This window comes from Suncus etruscus, chromosome 5 (genome assembly GCF_024139225.1).
Source record: "Suncus etruscus isolate mSunEtr1 chromosome 5, mSunEtr1.pri.cur, whole genome shotgun sequence".
Taxonomy (NCBI): domain Eukaryota; kingdom Metazoa; phylum Chordata; class Mammalia; order Eulipotyphla; family Soricidae; genus Suncus; species Suncus etruscus.
In genome coordinates this window covers 100,620,509-100,635,573 of record NC_064852.1, presented here as the reverse complement: position 1 = coordinate 100,635,573, position 15,065 = coordinate 100,620,509, and the positions used below count along the sequence as shown (strand labels likewise).

The 15,065-nt window shown below is 35.7% G+C and overlaps 1 protein-coding gene across 1 annotated transcript in view; it reads right to left on the bottom strand.

The window, feature by feature from the left end:
- Window positions 1-13,908, bottom strand: part of SCN9A (sodium voltage-gated channel alpha subunit 9) — a 183,234-nt gene extending 169,326 nt beyond the window's left edge. Inside the window, exon 1 of the mRNA XM_049773376.1 lies at window positions 13,822-13,908. The gene's annotated coding sequence lies outside the window, so the exon portion shown is untranslated. The remainder of the gene's footprint in view (window positions 1-13,821) is intronic.
- Window positions 13,909-15,065: the final 1,157 nt, after the last annotated feature.

Here is a 15,065-nt window from a genome sequence, read left to right as displayed (position 1 = left end):
ACAGAGACCAACCCGAGGTTTAGGAGTAAGGACAGAGTAAGGGAAGATAATTTAGGCTTTCTAGAGCCAGTCCTACCCTGGTTTACATATAAGAAAATCTCTGTTTTGGGGTAAAGCCAAGTTATAAACAAATAATCTAACACTTAATCTCTTCCCAACGTTTGTTTTGTTGCCAGCTTTGGTACTAGTGGCTCACTATAAAAACCTTTAGACAGTTGTGATCTTTTTCAAAATATGGAAAGGGGGGCCGGGTAGGTGGCGCTGGAGGTAAGGTGTCTGCCTTGCAAGCGCTAGCCAAGGAAGGACCGCGGTTCGATCCCCCGGCGTCCCATATGGTCCCCCCAAGCCAGGGGCGATTTCTGAGCACATAGCCAGGAGTAACCACTGAGCATCAAATGGGTGTGGCCCAAAAACCAAAAAAAAAAAAAAAATATGGAAAGGTCTGTTAAATGTTAAAATTGTACTACTTTTATGCTCTATACAGAAGTTAATTCAAAATGGGTTAACAAGTCAGGTGTTAGACCTGAAGATAAAAGCACATAAAAGAGAGCATATACCAAATACTCTATAATATTGATATAACCGGTAACTGCAGCCAATTTATTCCATTTGCAAGAATAACAGAAAATATATACGCATGGACTTAAATTAAACTAAAACATTTTTGCATTAAAAACTGTCTAATAAAAAAAGATCCTAAAAAATAAGAGGAAATACCATATAACTGACAAAAGATTAATTCAAAAAAGTTTAAGCCATTCACAAGATTTAACAATAACCACTAAAACCAAAAACATGCAAACAAAAAACCCTAAACAACAGCAACAATTTATATTTATAGTTTCTAGACTTCTAGATAGAGGCTCCCACCTTCTTTCTTTCTTTTTCTTTCTTTTTTATTTTTTTTCTTTCTGTTTGATTATTGTTATTGTTTTTTTTTTAACAGAACCATAGAACATGAATCATCTTGCTCTGCATCAAATTTTATGTCTTTCTACAAATTGAGAAACAAAAGTGATGGTACCAGGGGCACAGCAGTCTCATAAGCATTGAGTGAAAATAAAAAATGACCAGACCTAAATACCCAACCCAAAGCCAACAATGGAATCAAGAGATCCAAACTACAACAAACTATACACAAAATGGACCTATCACACTAGCAGTCCAGGGGATTAAAGGAGGAGGTATGGGATGCATGCTGGGAAAAGTGTTAGAGGAAGGTCAATACTGGTGTTAGGAATTGCCCTAATTCACTATTGCTATATACCTTAAATATAACTGAAAGAATTGTAATTCAAAAAATAAACAAAATAATCCCCCAAGTCCCCGCATAAAAACAGAAAGAACTGAATAGACTTTTCTCAAAAGACATTTTTATTTGATTACTGTTTTTTTGACAATGTACATAATAATGCCTGGATAGGTGAATTATGCACCCAGGAAATAATTGCTATGCAAAAAAAGAGAAGAAAAGAAGCTAAAGAGAATAATAATGCTGGAGTTCTAAGAAGTAATCAGGAACAAGTCGAGATCCCTTTCCCACTGCCCTTGGGAGTTCTGCCAGGACCTGCCTGGCCACAAAAATGAATAACCTAATGCCAATTTAGATGGCAAATCTTGACCTACACATTTTGGAGGCCTACCAAATAGGTCTTAATGATTGATCACCAACTCAATACAAGTCAGTTGAAATTTTAGCTTTGAATTTTTTTTTACTGTCTGCCATTATACCTCTGAAGTATATCACACAATAGCTAACTCTCATTTGTAGAGAGATTTGGATTTCAGCCATTTCATTGTAACAACTTAAGTATATTTTAAAAATACTGAACCTCCTTTATACAAAAAAAAAGTTACAAAATATTATCATTCACAATTGTGAACTTGAAACTCTGGCAGAAAATAAGTAGGAATATTATTTCTTCTCTGGGTGAAAAAAATAAGAAATGAGTCTTTTTCCTTAAGGTATATTTCAGCTTGACAGGCAAAAGTTACTAAATCCTGGTTAATTAATTATTCATTTTACAGTCATAGAAGACAATTTTCTATGAAAAAAATTTTTGTTTGCTTTTTGATTTGGAGGTTACACCTAATGATGTACAGGGCTTACTCTTGTTTCAGTTCTCAGGCATCACTCCTGAAAGAGTTGGTGGGGTGGGTGAATATAGTGTGTAATTGTATAATTGAGTATAAGGAAAATTACTTTGCCTGCTTCACTATCCAGCCTTCAAAAAAGTTTTTTAACCAAAATTGAGCACAATGTTTTGTGATAAACCTGCAATACTTACTCACCAAAATGTACTAAGAATTATTGCAAATTCCTGTAAACTAGTCTAGCAACTATTGTTACCTTAAAAACAAAATAAATGAATGGACAAGTAGCCAATACATAATAACTAGAACAAACTGAGAAATATCATAGATGGTGTCCCTCTTCTTTCAACTCCTGTCTACCACAAGAAAGTCCAATTTCTTTTGCCTCATATGTGACAGACCTGGGGTCAATTTCTTGCATAAATCTATGGTAAGGGACCCCTACCTTATCTATTTTATCTATGGATTCAAGGGAGCCCCTCCAGGAGTTATCTCTAAGTACAAAGTCAAAAGTAAGCTCTTAACATCAGCAATGTGGCCCCAAAATGAAAAAAAAAAGTCCAGTTCCAGTTTGATTTCCACAATAATGTCATAAGCAATATATTCTAGACACAATTATGTTAGAAGTCAAGATGAAGTAGTATAGTAATGTCCCTATAACAGCAAAGCACTTGGTCTCAAAATAAGCACAAAGGTATTATAAGTATAGATACTTTTCATATCCCAATATATTTTATCTTCATTAAAATATTAATTTTAACACAAATGCACTCAGCAAATATCAACATTCAACTGTCAATATTTAAAGTGCATTATGTGTTTAAAGTTTTTGTAGACTATGTGGTGACATAGGCAGCAGGTGTGTCATATACTAGTCAAAGTACTGTGATAAATGAGATTTTCTTTTTTTTTTAAGGAATGTATGTTACTCAAGTTTAATAATCACTGTGTCTTTAGGTAACTTTCGTTTTAATTTCCATTCATTTTTTTGCCTTTTGATCATATTCATCATTGGCCAGGAGTTATTTCTCTGTACTTGGGGTGAAGGGCCCATCCATCTGGGGACTCAGAGCTGCCAGGTATGAAACTTGGTCACCCACATACAAAGCACACACTCATGTTATCAGTTTGTTGAACCATTTCTCAAGCCTAGTCTTTGTCTCCTTACTTTATAGGGTGATTGTAAAAAAATTATTTTCTAGTTTTTTGGAGGGCTCGGGGGTGACACATTAGATGGTACTCTCAGACTTATTTCTTTACTCCTGTGCTTAGAGGTCATTGATAGTGCTGAGGGAACATATGTAAGGCTGAGGATCTACCCATGGTTGCCAGATGCCAAGGCAAGTGTCTTAACTCTTGTACTATTTCTTCCCTAGCATTGAGAATTTAGAGTATGAGCAGAAGAGAAGAGTACTAGATTTTTGTATGTGAAACCCTGAGCCAAATAAGAAAATTAAAATAAAATAGTATTTGCAAAGCCTGTAGTGTACCACCAGGTATAACATGCTCCTTATATTGAAGCTGTTAACTTACTGCCATTATCAGTAATATAATATAATGAAAATTGACCTATCTTTATTCTTATGACTGCAATCTCATTATATATCCAATTTCTATTTTCATTATACATCCCTGGCTCAGATATTTCTATCAAGGTCTGAAAGGATTGTGGATTACTGAAAAAAAAACAATAAATACAAATGCTTAATTTATAACATTTAATTTGAATATTTGCCTTACAGAATTCTTAGTTTTGATAACCTATCAGCAACAAAATAGATGAATGGACATACTAAAAAATACTTCCTCTAATCTATTTTATCTGCCTATAGAAAAATCCAGCATTCAACTGCTGATGATTGAATCATGAAATAAATCTTATCATATATATATAATATGGAGAATTTTCAGAACATTTTCTTTTCAGAATTTTCTTACGAAAATTAATAGTTGTTGTAAGTTGTTTTAAAGGAGTGTGTCCACAGAGCTGGTTTCCATTCATGCAGAATTCAGAGATTAGGTTCCAAACAGTTAAAAAAATTGGGTAAAGGGAACTGGAAAGCCTGTCTAGAGTACAGGTGGGGGTGGGGTGGGGTGGAGGGAGAGTTGGGACATTGGTGGTGGGAATGTTGCACTGGTGAAGGAGCATGTTCTTTCCATGACTGAAACCTAATCACAATCATGTTTGTAATCAGTGTTTAAATAAAGTTATTATTAAAAAATTGAGTAATTACAAATTTCTGATTTTAAACCCCCCATGTTGTTCTACAAATGACACTATTATATTTCATGTAAACTATTTTAATAGACAATATTGAATACTTCAAATAGAATAGTTAAATTAATGATACATAATTGAATGTTTAAAATTAGTATGTGAGAAACTGCACTTTTAGTGTCATTGAAATGAATTAAAATAGCAAAGAATAACCCAAGATTCTATACCATTTGTATACAAAATAAAATCAGAGTATAATTGTGATTATGATAGGGCTACATTTTAGGATGTCTAGTCAACTTTTAATTTATTAATACAATTTTTACTAAATATTTTAATATTAAAAAACTTAATTTGTGGGAAACACTAAAATAAATATTTTGAATACACATATTAAACTTAGCTTGTGCAACAGCCCTTAGAAGTAGACACTGCCAATATTACAGATAAAAAAATTGCACTTAAGGAATTTAAAGTGTTTACCTAAAATCATTGTTAAGAAAGAGACATATCTAGAAAAGCAATTTTTTCACACTCTACTAATGGGAAAACAAAGCACTGTCTTTGTTCTTTTAGCAAGAATATTGTAAAATAATTCTTACATATACAGTGATTATCATTTACATTTTCTTTTTCTTTTTTTTTTTTTTTTTTTTGGTTTTTGGGCCACACCTGGCGATGCTCAGGGGTTACACCTGGCTGTCTGCTCAGAAATAGCTCCTGGCAGGCACAGGGGACCATATGGGACACCGAGATTCGAACCAACCACCTTTGGTCCTGGATCGGCTGCTTGCGAGGCAAACGCCGCTGTGCTATCTCTCTGGGCCCATCATTTACATTTTCAAAAGAACTTCTTTGCATAACCATTCCAAAAAATATTCCTTCCTGAAAGTCTTTCAGATAATTTCTGGGGATTCTAAAAATTTACTTTCCAGCTGACCCTTGAGATGTTATTTCCTTTCCTCTCCCTGAAATTTTATGAGCCTATTATACCCCCAAAAGTGACCAATAAAATATTATATTTATTCTATCAAATGTACATATAATTAATAACTTATCATAAAAAATTTAAAAATCTCAGCCATTTCATTTCAAAAAATAAATATTTAGTGGAACTTATATTAATTTATAATATATCATCATTTCATTTTTACTTCCACTATTTAATTTTTGTACAAATTTTACTATCAATATTTGCTTCTTTTAAAAATGTAAATTATAATACCTCAAGTTGATATTTCAATTACTAATAATTAATTATTAATTACTATAGATAATTACCATATTAATTATTAATTATAATTACTAATTATATTTTAAGGCATATAGCTTATGAACACTAGTGAACATTGACAGATACTGAGTGCAGAGCAGTAGCACATTGAATAGAGTGTTTGCCTTGCTCATGGCCAAGTAGAGTCCAATCCTTAGCATCTGATATGGTTCCACAAGCCCTGCCAGGAGTAATTCCTGAATACAGAGCTAGGAGTAAACCCTGAGCATCTCTGGGAATAACCTAAAAACCAAAATTTAAAATAAAATAAAATAAATAAAATGAAATAAAATAAAGTTGAAATATACTATATCCAGTGAATCACCCCTATTTTTTAGAAACACCAGATGACAAACAGGATTTTTAAGGCATAAAACACATAGAATATTTCATTTAAAATTTATATGGTGGTGGTGTAGAGAAGAGGTATAGCTATATATCTAAACCACAGAGTTAACAAAACTGAAATAAGATTCAAACTTCAACAAACTTAAAAGTGTGCCTGTCAAAGTGGCAAGTGGGAGGGAATCTGGGGACATTGATCGAGAGGTGTTGACAGTTGCAATGTTATTGGTGCTGGACCATTGTTTGTCTAATACACAACTATGAATAATTTTTTTGGTAAATTATAGTGTTTTAATAAAAGACAATATTTTAAATATATATATACTTTGCTCATCTACCTAATCTTAGTAATTTTAGAGGTTCAATTTTCTAATAATTTGTAGTAATAGTTTGATCTGATCATTGATATAACAAATGTTGCATTACTGTCGCTAAGCTCATATGCATGCATAATGTATATATATACATATATGTTTAGGAAAGGAGATGTAGGAGAACAAACAAAAAAAATGTTAAGAGGCATTCACTGCAGACAGGGATGGTCCACTGATGAGACTACTAAATAGTAAGTGTACTCACTCCTAAATTTCTAAGCAAGCAATCACAAGTGTAATTGAAGTATTATTGCATCATGATAAATGATTCAGAGATCTTGATAGAAAACCAAATAAGACATTTAAAGAAAGTCATGATCAATAATAGCAATCTGTCAAACACTTAGGAGAACAAAAGAAAATTATAAAATGAGTAGCATTGAAAATATAAGAGATTTTAACAACAATTTATGTTATCTTTGATCCTTGTTATATCAATTGTAAAATCAAAGATATTCTATCTTCTATACTAAGAAGCAACAATAAGATTATTATTCAAAATACAGTGGTTATTTTTAAGTAGTTCTAAAAGTGAGCAATAATGCCCTACATGAATTGCTAGAATGAGTCAGAGGTAATGAGCTAAGTAGCCTTAGAAGCTACTGAAAGTAGTAGGCAAAATTATTTTAGGAACCTCTAATTTAAAAAGTCAAGAACTACCTTTTCACAAGGGCTAAAAAAATAAAATGTAATTCATGTGTATATAGATTACCAACTCCAATGTGTCTACTGCTGATTTCATTAATTGATCTAATTTAAGGCATCCTTTCCTCCTGCCTCTATCATCATCTGGCATTTTTCCTCACCACTTTCCAAACTTCATTCCGCTTTTCTGCCAAAAGCTGATCACTTTCTCGACTGCCTTGGCCATTTCCTTCCAGTACACAGAGAGGAAGAGTAACATTAAAACTTTAATGAATAAATTTCATTTGCAAGATGGCAGGACACCCAAAATTTTCTTTCAAATTCTACATAAATACTCTATCCATATTCTGTGAGTGCTTGCTCATAAATAGTGTTTCCAAAGTTACTTTTCGGGGCCAGAGAAATAGCACTATGGGTAGGAATTATATTATATATAATATATAATTTTATAATTATAAATGATATATATAATATATAATAGTACAGGGGTAAGGACTATAATTTGACTTGTAATGGTTGACCTGTGTACCATCCTTAGCATCCTATATGGTCCACTGAGAATCACCAGGAATAATTCCTGAGTACAGAGCCATGAGTTGTTTGGTGTGATCCAAAATAAAACAAAAAAGTTACTTTTATACAAACTTATAGTATCAATTTTATTATATCACCATCTTAAATGATATTCTAAAATTAACTGAAAAATAAAGTTATATGTGTGAAAATAAGTTAAAATAAAGTAATATACAATGACTTCATTGAATATACTGTACCACATAGCAACCACCACATTCTGTCACCTAATATCATCTAATAAATAAATTTAACAAAATCGCCTTTAATATAATTCATAAAATAGTTCAAGAAATGTGACTGCCAAATTCTTGCTGAAAAAAAAAACATAACTCTAGATGAAAAATATTCATCAAATCTGGTTGGCAAACTGAAAGCTAAATTTTTAACTGAAAGTTAATAGTAATATTACTTATGTTAATTGTAATATTGCTTATTTTTACTTTAAAATTACATATTTCATGGATATTAAATTTAAAAATTTATTAAATAAAAGCTCCCAAAATTATTTATTCTTACTGTTTCAAGCATAATATAAAACAAGAGAAACTTACCAAAGTATATATGTATATACATAAAATCTACAAATATATGAATGCATTTAATTTTAGTATAAATATGACACCATCTTACTTACCAAATTATTAATATAGCTCATTTACATGGTAACAATAGTAAGAATGTTTTTAGTTCTGATGTACAAAGTTTGTCACCAAAGTGTTCATGCTTCTTCACCACTGTGGTTTTAAAATTTTAGTTATCATGGTTTAGGTTGTATGTTTACAACAGTGTTGACACTTACAGTTTGGTATGTAGAGTTGGATACCTTACCACAGTGTTCAAGACTCTTCACCAATATGTTTGTGTTACTTCCAGTCTACCTAATCAACTCCTCCACTTACTCTCTCTCCCCAAATCTAGAATTCTCAGTCCTGTAAATCAGGACTGAAGGTTTGTTATCAGTTGGCATTTTCTATACTCTTGATTTATTTCTCCATGTGTCGCAGATTAGTGAGATCATCCTGTATTTGCCCTTCCTCCTCTGGTTTATTTCACTTAACATGGCACCATACATGTCCATTCAACTTGCAGAAATGACCATTGTTTCATTTTTGCTTATGGCTGCAGAATATTCTATTTTGTATATATACACCTCAGTTTCTTTATCCATCTTTCATAGGATATTTGGGTTGTTTCCATATTCTGGTGATTGTACTAAGTGCTGCAGTGAAATAGGTGTGCATATATATTTTCAAAATAGTGTGCATATATATTTTCAAAATAGTGTTTCTGTGGTTTTGGGATAGATGCCAAGAAGTAAAACAACTGGGTCAATTGGGTGGTCTATTTTTACAACTTTTTAAATTTAATTATTTATTTATTAATTGATTGGTTTGGGGGTTACACCGGCAATGCTCATGGGTTACTCCTGGCTCTGTGCTCAGAAACCGCTCCTGGCAATCTCAGGGGACCATATGGGATGAAGCATCAAACCAGGTTCCTGCTGGGTAGGCCACATGCAAGGCAAATACCCTACCACTGGGCTAACTCTCTTGCCCCAAACAAGAAAAAATTTTCTCTAGTAGAGTCTCTTCTGTTCCCCTCCATTGTGCACTATTGTTGTACATACTGTATTATATATTTAACAAACAAAAATCTGGTGTAAGAATTGTTACTCGGGACCAGCGAGGTGGCACTAGAGGTAAGGTGTCTGTTTTACAAGCGCTAGCGGTTAGATCCCCTGACATCCCATATGGTCCCCCAAGCCAGGGGCAATTTCTGAGCGCTTAGCCAGGGGTAACCCCTGAGCATCAAATGAGTGTGGCCCGAAACCCACCCCCCCAAAAAAAAGAATTGTTACTCTATAATATATCTTATTAAAGATTTAAAATAGGAAAATATATATGTTTATAGTCTTTTATGCCAATCTTTATGTTTACCATTTTACTATGTTTACTATTTACCTGGCCCTCTATATTTCCTGTGAATTTGAGTTATTTTTTGATGTCATTTCTTTGTTAAGTCGGAATCTATTTCCTTTTTGTCCTTTGTCCTATTATTGTCATATATACTGTATCTTTATATCTCACTATCACAAAATATACTTTTTATTACTAAAAAAATAAATAAATATGACACCATTATAAGAAATGTAAAGCCCTCTTAACCTGATCTCAAAATTACAATAATTGTTGAATTAGTCCAGGCTCTTCTGAGCTTTCCTTACTGCATACTAAGGATCCGTGAAATAATTGCCCATTAAGTTTGAAGAAAACACTAATTTAAATGATATTAGTACCTGATCTGCCATGAAAGCCTCCTTTAACCTCACTTTCAACCAGTGCAATAACTCAGTAAATTCATATTTATTATAAAGCAATGTTGTGACCTTAGCAAAAACTGAATGACTATCAAATTCATACAAACATATACAGATACTTATTTAAACTATATGATTCACTATATATTAAGAGACATTTGTGCTAGAGGCCACAGAGATAGCATAAGAGGTAAGGTGTTTGCTTTGCACACTGCTGACTATATATAGTTTGAGCCAGGCACTGCATATGGTCTCCTGAGCACAGGCAAAAATAACCACTTGTACTATTGAAGGTGTTCTAACACTGAATCCCCACTCAAAGGTACACTAATGCAGTTCAAATTAGCCTATATACTCTAATTTTTGTGGGGAAGTTTGGGGTCTTGTTTACTTAGGGGCCATAATCAGCAACACTCAGGGACTACTCCCTACTCAGTACATATAAGTCACTCCTGGCAATGTTCAGAGGCCCATGCAGTACAGATATTGAATATGTGTCTCTAATAGTCACAGCACACATTTAGTCAGTTATCTTGACACCTTCTAATTATTTAAATGTGTTTTTATAATCCAGAACAAGTCACCTTTCTAAGAGCATATTCTGCCTATCTTCTCTTTGATTTTTGGACCATACTGAGGTCTAACTATGGTTTTCTGGAAATAATGTGGTGCAGCAGATAGAACTTCTGGCCTCCCACAAGCAGCCAATGCATGTGCTGTCAATGGACCTTTCTCTCAGTCCTAAGAATGTATTATTATGTAGTTTCTTTCTAATACATTATTGCCTATACTATTGAAGGATGGAAATATGTATCTCAGTTTATTTCTTCAAAATCACAAGATTTAGGTAAAAAATAAATCAGATTCTCAACAATATATTTTTCAAAAATCAAAAAAATGTACACATTTACTGGGCTGATCTGTCCTTATGGTAAAATAAGTCATATATTAATAATAGATATTAATTATTTATTATGGTTATCATCTAATAAACAAATAGTGAATAATTACATTGTACATTGTTATAAATATTATAAATCAATTCTGTCTTAAACCAACATATATTTGCACTTTACCATTTCCATATATTGCTATGTCAGATGTGTCAACATTTTTTTTTTTTTTGGCTTTTGGGCCACACCCAGAGGCGCTCAGGGGTTACTCCTGGCTATCTGCTCAGAAATAGCTCCTGGCAGGCATGGGGGACCATATGGGATGCCGGGATTCGAACGAACCACCTTAGGTCCTGGATCAGCTGCTTGCAAGGCAAACACCACTGTGCTATCTCTCCGGCCCCAGATGTGTCAACATTAAAGCTATCTTCTGTGTACACTTGTGGCATTTATAAATATAAATGCATAAAACCTGCATGAAATAACAATAATTCTAAAAATACAAAGTACCATGCTAGAGGTTAATATGTAATATCCTACTTTTGACCAGTTTAAATCTTAAAGAGTAGAAGTAGAAGTCCAAGCACTGGAACAGCACATGAAAAGACATATGGTCAAAAATAACTGACAGCATTAGAAGACTCTGAGAATCTGATGTGTATAGATGATGGAATGATTTAACACAGTGAGGTAATAAGGAAGAATCAAGATCAGGATGATCTGATGATAAACAACTTCTGCAATTCTTTATTTCTTTCTTCTCCATGTCATCATGAGCCAATAAATGTTCTTAAGTGAGACAGCAGATGCTTATATACACATACAAGTGAACAGTGATACATTTGAGAAAAAAAAAAACTGATAGCCCTAAATACAGGAATGGAACACTGTCTAGAGGAAAAACACAGTCAATTCTTGGGGGACAACAGAGCCCTTGGTTTACAGCAGTATTTCTTGGCTGGGAGTCATATGGCCAGCTGTGGAGCTTCTGGATATTCCAATGGAGTAAAATAAATATCAGGTAAATTGTGTCAATTGGTAGGACAGGGGTAGGGAATATAAGAAGGAAACAAGGCTAGCAGGGATTCATTGGCAGAAAAGAGTTGAGAATCGATTTAGATGATAAAGATAGGGCAAATGGTTCTGAGGTACAGTTTTACATTTTAGAGAAAATTGAATTACTGTCATGACATTTAGAATGATCTATTAACAGTAATAAAGTTTTAAACTACTTTACTTTTGTCTTAGAAAAATACCATATAAATATTTTCAGCTTCACATTGTTTTGCATATCTTCTTGGCTAAAAAATTAAATACTATATCATTCATAATGCATGATTCTGTACCTCCAACCCCACCCTTGCCTCAGAGAAAATGAATTGATTATGTTATATAAGTTAAAATGGACATCATTAACTGAACTTCTTTTCCTTTGCTTGCAAAACTCATCAGCAACAAGTAGCAAAAAATAAGCAAACAAACAGGAGGCCTCCCATAATTCTTTGTGAGCCCTTGATGACACTAGACAGAGAGCCTGACCTGACTCATGTTTTCTCTGCAGAAGCATCAGGTACCCAGTAGCACTGTCTGCAACATTGGAATTATACTAGGTGTTATCTTTACCTCCAAAAAAGACACAACCAGCACATGATGCACAATATGTAGTAAGTACACTTCTAAATGGATCATAAAGGAGTCATTTCAAATGTATACAAAACCCAAGACTTGTCTTAGACAAAACTAATAAGAGCATCTTAGAGGAAAATCCTCTTTTATAGTAAAGACCATATTTTATCTAGCATCTATTTATGAATAAGATCATTGGAGACCACAATTGCTTACAAGGGTAAAAATTGAAGTGGCTTTCAAATACATTTTTAAAACCCCACTTTCCATAGTTTCTTAGAAAACGAATTATGGTTCAAATTTAAGAAACATATGGGAAACAAATGCGAAAACTTTATAGTAACATGGACAGTTTACTACTAATATATATGGATTTAGTGATGTTAAAATAAAAATTTGTAAAAAAGAAATTTAACAAAACGAAAGGAAGGGGAAAGAGTATTTCTAGTCAGTGAAGGAAGACAAATAGAAAGAAAGATTGTTTTTCTTAAGAACAGGACCTCAAGGGTGATTTCACAGTAAGAGACTGAAACAAACAAAAAGTACATGTATATGTTGATTTGGCCCTTGACTGATAGAAAACTTTCAAAAACTCCCTTAATCTTCACTTAACATAAAATTAGCTCTCTGAAAATGTTATAAATTGCTACTAATGCTGCAACTTAAAAGCCACACAATAAACCATTAAAATAATTCTTTTTTAATGTTTATAATGATCAGAAAAGTCGGCATCCAACTTTCTAGTGGAACTCTTTTGAAATAACTTTTCTAAAACTAAGTGGACTTTAAGTCCAATCGACTTGAAGTCGATTAGAAGTTCAAACGATTTTGAACTTACTCCATTTTCCATTTGATTATAAAGTATTAAAGGAGAGTGAGGGAGAGAGAGGGTGAGAGAGAGAGAGAGAGAGAGAGAGAGAGAGAGAGAGAGAGAGAGAGAGAGGGAGGGAGAGAGAGACAGAGAGAGACAGAGAGAGAGACAGAGAGAGACAGAGAGAGAGACAGAGAGAGACAGAGAGAGGGAGACAGAGAGAGACAGAGAGAGAGAGACAGAGAGAGAGAGACAGAGAGAGATGGGGCTCATTAGCCTTCATTGTTTTTAAGGGCAAGGCTCTTCTTCCAGGTCCCCACGAGTAGTGTGGGCACACCCTAGGCTTTGCTATTGCTGCTCCTCGGCCACATTTTCCAACCTTTGCTGCAAACTCACACCTTGAAAACCCTTCTAGTCTCGCCCTGCAATACAGATAGGAGGTTTTCAGCTCCACAGGCACGAATCGCGGAGCCCTCTTTGCCCACACTTCTACAAATACACTTTGCAAGTGGGGGTGAACACCCGAGGAAACCAACCCAAGCCGAGAGAGGTCAACACCCAGGTGGGTGTGGCGCGGTGGAGCCAGCTCCTGAGACACCGGCGGCTAACGGTGTCAAGCCACCACCGAGCACAGAGAAGAGGCACTTACTTGCAACCTTGCCCGCCGTTCATGCCCACCCGGAGCACCCTCGCAATCGAGCCCCAGGGGACAGGCGCGAGCTGCAAGGACTCTGGCTCTCTCTCTCTCTCTCTGGCTCTCTTTTACCCCCGGCGTTCTCTCTCTGCCGCTGCTTGCTTGCTTGCTTGCTTGCTTGCTTTGAGATCCTGTTGCACAGCGTTCAGCTAGCCACTCCCAGCAACGGGACCCAAGCGAGCTGGGTTCTAGCCAGTGCTGCTGGAAACCAGACACTCTCCCCTAGAGCCCCGACGGTGCCCGCAGCGAGACTAGACTGCGCCCCTCCTTCCGGGGCGCGCCCAGGGAAACTGAGCCCCGCCCTCCCCGGCTGCGGCGGCTTCAGTGCTCCCGACTCCCAGCCAGGTCCCCAACCTCCCACCTTCTTTTCTCCAGCCACTGCGCTGGGCAGGGACGCCCCAGAGGCACCGCCCCGAGTTGACCACGTAGCAGCGGCCACTTGTGCATTTGGAGCAAAGGAAGGTGTCGCGTCGAGACCACCACCCTTTGGGGTGATGACATGGAGAGGGTGTGTGTGTGCGCGTGTGTCTGTCTGTCTGTCTGTCTGTCTGTCTGTCTGTGTGTCTGTGTGCAAGAGTTCATCTTCCTGTCGCGACCACTATCTGTTGGGACAATGCTACTGAGGTGTGTGTGTGTGTGTGTGTGTGTGTGTGTGTGTGTGTGTGTCTGACTCTGTGTGTGTGCCAGAGTTCATCATCCTGTCGAGACCAGTGTCTATTGGAACGATGCTACTTACGTGTGTATCTGTGTGTCTGTCTGTGTGTCTGTGTGTGTGCAAGAGTTCATCATCCTGTCGTGACCAGTATCTACTGGAGCAATGCTACTGAGATGTGTGTATCTGTTTGTCTGTATGCAAGAATTCATCTTCCTGTCGCGATCACTATCTGTTGGGGCCATGCTACTGTAGTGTGTGTGTGTGTGTGTGTGTGTGTGTGTGTGTGTGTGTGTGTGTGCAAGAATTCATCATCCTGTCGCGACCACTATCTGTTGGGACAATGCTACTGAGGTGTGTGTGTGTGTGTGTGTGCGCGCGCAAGAATTCATCATCTTGTCGGGACCACTATCTGTTGGGACACTGCTACTAAGTAAGGTGTGTGTGTGTGTGTGTGTGTGTGTGTGTGTGTGTGTGTGGTGTGAGGGGGAGAAAGGGAGGGAGAGAGAGTCAGAGAAACAGAGAGACAAAGAGACAGAGAGAGATA